Raw genomic sequence first — 6,669 nt, forward strand, 5'->3', positions numbered from 1 at the left:
CCCTGTGTGACAGAAGTAATATAGTACAGTTTTGCTATACTTGACCCTCACTACCAAGTCTTATCATTTGTCCTTTTATATTAATAATATAATAAAACATTTAAATCCATCATCATCTTTTAAAATAATACAGTTTAATTGGAAAAAAAGACATTTTTATATGATTTTATAATCAATTTTTAAGTAATATATTGCCCTTCTAAAAGTCTACAGCATATTTCATGAAGGTTGTATCTAGTTGTACTCTGTTGCAAAAGTCAGATCATGACCTGAAACTTTCAATTGAATTTACTTAGTTGTCAAAGCTGCTTATTCTTCTAGGTCTTCTTTGTATTGTTTATTTTCTCTCATTTAGAATATTTTATAGGCCCTGTTGCCATTTTCCTCTATTTTTTTTTCTTTTTTTTTCTTAGATATTTTCTTAGTTTACATGTAAATTTTTCCCTTCCCAGTTTCCTCTCTAAAAAACAAAGAAACAAACAAAAACAACAAAAACAAACCCCAGCTGCCTCCCACTCCCCATGCCTGCCACCCCACCCTCTCCTGCTTATAGGCCCTGGCATTCCCCCACACTGGGGCACAGAACCTTCACAGGGCTGAGGTCCTCTCCTATTGATGATCGAATTTACAATCCTCCACTATACACACGCTGCCAGAACAATCAGTCCCACCATGTACAGACCTTGGTTGGTGGTTGAGACTCTGGGAGCTCTGAGGGTACTAGTTAGTTCATATTGTTGTTCGTCCTAAGGGGCTGCAAACCTCTCAGCTCCATTGATCCTTTCTCTAACTCCTTCACTGGGGACCCTGTGCTCAGTTCAATAGATTAGCCAGAAGAATTTGAGCAATGCTGAAGATTTGAGCTTCATGGAATAATGTCTGGCAGGCTGATCTTAACATTTCTTAAGGAGAGACTTGGTAAAAAGTAAACTTGTGGGGTTAAAAAAATGTTTCCTTGCTTTTCATCTGATGGTAGGGAAGATGCAGATGGAACTGATTGGAAAGTTATCTGGAAACATTGTTTCTCCTAAGGACACATTTCAACTCTACAAAGTCAAGATGACCCTCTTGAGTGGTTATCTATTGCCCAACTGACTGAGAAACTTTTCTGGAATGAGATTGGCTAAAGGCACAGCTTTGTACTGTTGTCTCAAGAAACCAAGTCACTTTAACACAGGGAATGGACATTTCCAGCTCAGGTACAGAACTTCAGACAAGAAGTGTCTATATTCAGCATCTACATATACCCTAACTCTGTTGTTAATGAAGAAATAGACCCAGGGTCACTTTGTGATCCAGACTTAATATTTTTGTGTCTATCCAATTATTACTCTAGATACATTTTTGCTTACCTTTACACTTTGTCCAAATAGCATAAAAACATACTTTTCTTTTATTACATGGTTGTGGTATTTGTAATAATTGATCAATTTACTCTGTTGCACACTAGGTTTGCCCTCAGCTGTTGGAAGTAGAACAGAATAAGACAAGTAAGATTTGTTACTTCTGTAAAGATAAAGAGATTGTTCAATAAATATATAAGATGTGATGGTTACTGTTGGCTACCAACTTAATGGATTTTAAGTCATTATGTAAACAAATCTGTGAAAGATTCTCTAGGTTAGGTTAGTGTGGTTCCCCACACCAAATGTGAGTGGTCTGAACCCACAGGCTGGATTCCTAAACTGAATAAAGAGAAGAGCTGCACACAACCATCCTTTGCTGTCTGAACCCTGAGCCCAGATACATTGTAACAAGCTGCTTCCTCTTTGTGCTGCCCTGTACCCCTTCATGATGGACTGCACTCCCTGGAACTGTAAGCCAAATAAGCCCTTCCTTTCTTAAGTTGCTTTTGTTACATATTTTTGTTGCAGCAATAAAAGGAGCAACTGGTACGCAAGCAGTCACAGACTTTACATGGCCACAAATTCAATCAGATCTTAAACATCATGAAGCTCCATCCTTTCATAAGAGGTTGCTCTGACCTTCCGTCTTCTAAGTCACTCTGCTCCTCATTGTCCTATGTTTGTTTATCAATCCCACCCACAGTGAAACTGCAAGAATCTCTGCTACCACTTTCTCTTCTTTATTACAACTTGCAGCCAACTACCAACTCAAGTCTCAGATTCTCAAAGCATGCTTTCAGTTGAGTTACTGTCTTCCTCCATACCAGGAACTGGAGCTTATTCTCCAACACTTTGTTAACAATTCCCTTCTTCCTTAGCCACATCTGCCTGCAAAGATTCTTGAGAATACTCTGGGCCTTCAGTTTCTTCCTGCCTAACCATCCTTGTGCTAATGAGGGTCCTGAGAATTCCTTCCTGTAATTGTCCAACTATAACTATCTCCATTCCTGCACTTTTCTTTTTCCTTTTCCTATGTTACCAAGGTTCCTTGTAGAAACACACACACATACCACCGCCATCACCGCCGCCGCCGCCACCACCACCACCGCCACCACCACCACCACCACCACCACCCAGAACTATGCTCATCTGCTTTTGCAGACAAGTAATTTATGAAGGGTATCAGGCATTATGCAGATGCTGTTTTTGTGACTTGAAGCCATGACAAGGTTCTGATCTACGTTATACAACACTCTTACTTCCTGCACACAGACCGCACACTTCCCATCTCCAACACTAGGAGACACTAGACTCTTCCTTGCTGCTGTGCCTGTACTGGAAGGTAGGTGGCACTCTCTCCAGGGCTAAGCTAATTGATGTCTGATTACCTCATAGTCATCAAGTCAAGCTTTACAAGAGCAGATCTGACTGGCAAAAGCCACGTCAACTGTCTACTCAACAGGTGTATGGAAAACTGGAGAGCCAAGGCAAAAGCCTTTCATCTCAAGGAGATACAGACTTGCAGTCCCTGTAAACAAGAAGGCTATCAAATATCAGAAATGCCAAATAAATATGATAAATGTTCATTATTCTTGGGTCTAGTTCAAAAGCCCCGAACCATGAGAGTTTCTATAAACTTGTGACTATAAACTTGTGACAAGGGTAAAGCTTTCTTTTTTTTCTGTCTCTGATATATTTTATGAGCATCTCTGCTGAGTTATTATATCATCAGACCTGATTTGTATGTCTCCCAGATTTCCTTGCTTATATTCTAGTCCTCAGCGTCCAGCTACTGTGAGACCAATTTCATTTCCTGAAACAGCAAGTGAAAAATACGTGGCAGCTAACACAAATCATTGGCAGTCATTGGCCAATGAAAATAAAGTACACAAGTACTTCTTTGCCCTTCAGATGGGACATCCGTGAGCATGTGTGATGTGACTCCTCAGTGGTAATGAGCTTGGTATCCGCAGTGGCACCTGCCTTGACAACACCTTCATCTGCTCATTTCCATTCATTGTCTGACTTCTCCATCAGTGCCTACTTCATGGCACTCTGCTTGCTCCTGAACTTTTGTTGCAGCTTCGACTTTTGGCACCTTTCACCTCTTCTAAGATTTTTTTTTTTAAGATTTATTTCATTTATTTTATGTGTATGAGTACACTGTAGCTGTACAGATGACTGTGAGCTATCCTGTATGTGACTGCTGGGAATTGAACTCAGGACCTCTGCTGGCCCCACTTACTCTGGCCCTGAGCATAATTCACTGTAGCTGTCTTCAGACACACCAGAAGAGGGCATCAGATCTCATTACGGGTGGTTGTGAGCCACCATGTGATTTCTGGGATCTGAACTCAGGACCTTCAGAAGAGCAGTCAGTGCTCTTACAGACTGAGCCATCTTGCCAGCCCCCTCTTCTAAGATTTTTATAGAGAGGGACAGAATTTTCCATTTTTTAAAAAATTCTTTTTTTATTAGAAGTTTTCTTTATTTACATGTCATACAATATCTCCTTCCCCAGGTTCACCTACAAAAAGAAGAAAAAAGTAAAATAAAATAACAGAAACAAAAACAAAAACAAACCCCTGTTCCCTACCTCCTACCCCCTGCTCACTATCCCACCCTCTCCTGCTTCCTGGCCCTGGCATTCCCATATACTGGGGCATAGAATCTTCACAGGACCAAGTGCCTCTCCTCCCATTGATGACCCACTTGGCCATCCTCTGATTATATATATATGCTGCTGGAGCCATTAGTCCCACCATGTGTGCTCTTTGGTTGGTGGTTTAGTCCCTGGGAGCTCTGAGGGTACTACGTAGTTCATATTGTTGTTTGTGCTAAGGGACTGCAAGCCCTTCAGCTCCTTGGGTCCTTTCTCTAGCTCCTTCATCGGGGACCCTGTACTCAGTCCAATGGATGGCTGTGAGCCTCTACTTCTGTATTAGTTGGGTACTGTCTGAGCCTCTCAGGAGACAGCTATATCAGGCTCCTGTCATCTAGCACTTGCTGGCGTCCACAATAGTGTCTGGATTTAATGACTGAATATGGGAAGGATTCCTAAGTGGAGGGAAGGATTCCTAGGTGGAGCAGTCTCTGGATTGTCCTTCCTTCAGTCTCTGTTCCATAGTTAGTCTCTACAACTCCTTCCATAGGTATTTTGTTCTCCCTTTTAAGAAGGAATGAAGTATCCACACTTTGGTCTTCCTTCTCCTTGATTTAACTTTGGTACCTGGTATCTGTCTAGAAAATTGTCCATTTCATCCAGGTTTTCCAGTTTTGTTGACTATAGGCTTTTGTAGTAGGCTCTCATGATTTTTTGGATTTCCTCAGTGTCTGTTGTTATGTCTTCCTTTTCATTTCTGATCTTGTTAATTAGGATAATGTCTCTATGCTCTCTAGTTAGTCTGGCTAAGAGTTTGTCTATTTTGTTGATTTTCTCAAAGAACCAGCTCCTGGTTTGGTTGATTCTTTGTATAGTTCTTTTTGTTTCTATTTGGTCGATTTCAGCCCTGAGTTTGATTATTTCCTGCCTTCGACTCCTCTTGGGTGAATTTGCTTCTGGTTGTTCTAGAGCTTTCAGATGTGCTGTCAAATTGCTGGTGTATGCTCTTTCCATCTTCTTTTTGGAGGCACTTAAAGCTATGAGTTTTCTTCTTAGGACTGCTTTCATTGTGTCCCATAAGTTTGGCTATGTTGTGGCTTCTTTTTCATTAAACTCTAGAAAGTCTTTAATTTCTTTCTTTATTTCTTCCTTGACCAAGTTATCATTGAATAGAGTGTTGTTAAGGTTCCACGTGTATGTGGGCATTCTTTGTTTATGTTGTTATTGAAGAGCAGCCTTAGTCCATGGTGATCTGATAGGATACAAGGAATTATTTCAATCTTCTTGTATCTGTTGAGGCCTGATTTGTGATCAGTTATATGGTCAATTTTGGAGAAGGTACCATGAGGTGCTGAGAAGAACGTATATCCTTTTGTTTTAGGATAAAAAGTTATATAGATATCTGTTAAATTCATCTGTTTCATAATTTGTTAGTCTTACTGTGTCTTTCTTTAGTTTCTGTTTTCATGATCTGTCCATTGCAGAGAGTGGGATGTTGAAATCTCCCACTATTATTGTGTGCGGTGCAATGTGTGTTTTGAGCTTTAGTAAAGTTTCTTTTACGATTGTAGATGCCCTTGCATTTGGAGCATAGAAGTTCAGAATTAAGAGTTCATTTTGGTAGAGCATACTTTTGATGAATATGAAGTGTCCCTCCTTATCTTTTTTGATCACTTTAGGGTGAAAGTTGATTTTATTCGCTATTAAAATGGCTACTCCAGCTTGTTTCTTGGGACCATTAGCTTAGAAAATTGTTTTCCAGCCTTTTATTCTGAGGTAGTGTCTGTCTTTGTCACTTAGGTGGGTTTCCTGTATGCAACAAAATGTTGGGTTCTGTTTACGTACCCAGTCTAATAGTCTATGTCTTTTTATTGGGGAATTGAGTCCATTGATATTAATAGATATTAAGGAAAGGTAATTGTTGCTTCCTGTTATTTTTGTTGTTAAATCTGGAATCTGTTCATGTGGCTATCTTCTTTTAGTTTTGTTGGAAGATTACTTTTTTGTTTTTTCTAGGATGTAGTTTCCCTCCTTGTGTTGGTTTTTCATTTATTACCCTTTGAAGGGCTGCATTTGTGGAAATATATTGTGTAAATTTGGTTTTGTCATGGAATACTTTGGTTATTCCTTCTATGGTAATTGAGAGTTTTGCTGGGTATAGTAGCCTGGGCTGGCATTTGTGTTCTCTTAGGGTCTGTATAACATCAATGTCTCTATGCCCTCTAGTTAGTCTGGCTAAGGGTCAGATCTTCTGATCCTGGCTAAGCCAGGATCTTCTGGCTTTCATAGTCTCTGGTGAGAAGTCTGGTGCAATTCTGATAGGTCTGCCTTTATATGTTACTTGACTTTTTTCCCTCACTGCTTTTAATATTCTTTCTTTCTTTTGTGCATTTGGTGTTTTGACTATTATGTGGCAGGAGCAATTCCTTTTCTGGTGCAGTCGATTTGGGGTTCTATAGGCTTCTTGTATGTTCACGGGCGTCTCTTTCTTTAGGTTAGGGATGTTTTCTTCTATAATTTTGTTGAAGATATTTACTGGCCCTTTAAGTTGGAGGTCTTTACTCTCTTCTATGCCTATTATTTTTAGGTTAGGTCTTCTCGATGTGTCCTGGATTTCCTGGATGTTTTGGGTTAGGAATTTTTTGCATTTTGAGTTTTCTTTGACTGTTGTGTCAATGTTTTCTAAGGTATCTTCTGCACCTGAGATTCTCTCTTCTATCT

General features: G+C 39.9%; 2 long non-coding RNA genes across 3 annotated transcripts in view; both read left to right on the plus strand.

Annotated features, from left to right (window-relative positions):
• LOC116083756 overlaps nt 1-2,150 on the plus strand; it is an 11,088-nt gene extending 8,938 nt beyond the window's left edge. For both annotated transcript variants that reach the window (XR_004115897.1, XR_004115896.1), the window contains exon 4: nt 1,672-2,150. This is a non-coding gene — a long non-coding RNA (uncharacterized LOC116083756). The remainder of the gene's footprint in view (nt 1-1,671) is intronic.
• Nucleotides 1-6,669, plus strand: part of LOC116083757 — a 72,888-nt gene that overhangs the window by 46,007 nt on the left and 20,212 nt on the right. The gene's annotated exons all lie outside the window — the stretch shown is intronic.

Source organism: Mastomys coucha, unplaced genomic scaffold (genome assembly GCF_008632895.1).
Source record: "Mastomys coucha isolate ucsf_1 unplaced genomic scaffold, UCSF_Mcou_1 pScaffold8, whole genome shotgun sequence".
Classification (NCBI taxonomy): Eukaryota; Metazoa; Chordata; class Mammalia; order Rodentia; family Muridae; genus Mastomys; species Mastomys coucha.